The sequence below is a fragment of the Condylura cristata genome, unplaced genomic scaffold (genome assembly GCF_000260355.1).
Source record: "Condylura cristata isolate star-nosed mole 26May11 unplaced genomic scaffold, ConCri1.0 scaffold00026, whole genome shotgun sequence".
NCBI lineage: Eukaryota > Metazoa > Chordata > Mammalia > Eulipotyphla > Talpidae > Condylura > Condylura cristata.
Genome location: NW_004567127.1, coordinates 9041852 through 9042383, shown reverse-complemented (window position 1 = coordinate 9042383; position 532 = coordinate 9041852).

Genomic DNA, 532 nt, shown 5'->3' with positions numbered 1-532 from the left:
TAGCAATGATAAGGCATGAACATTAGCTGAGTTAGTAACTACAGGCCACCGAGCGTTTTAAGCACTTAAATTATAATAGCTCGTTTATTCTAACAAACACCGGCTAACACTGGTTGTCTTTACATGCATCTTTACAGATGAATTACAGATGAAATACAAACACAGGAAAGTTGAAGAAGTAACTTTCCCAAGGTCGGTCAGGAAGTAGGTGGGAGTCTGGATTTGTACCCAGGCATTTTGGCTACAGAGCCTAAGCTCTTAACCACAAATAAATAAATGTGGGACGGGGAGCCAGAACTGCAGGACACACCCTGCCCACCGGTGCCTGCCAGCAAAAAGACAGCCGGGAGCGAGCACTCTGGGTAAGACTGCTGAAAGTGAATCCTGAGTCAGTAACAGCCACCTTTTACTGGGCGCTGACCTGGTGCCGGGCATCGTGCAAAGGTGCTTACAGCATATAATAACCCTCGCTGAAACGCCTATCGGGACCGCCCCATTCCAACAGACTGATGAGGAAACTGACGCCCCGAAT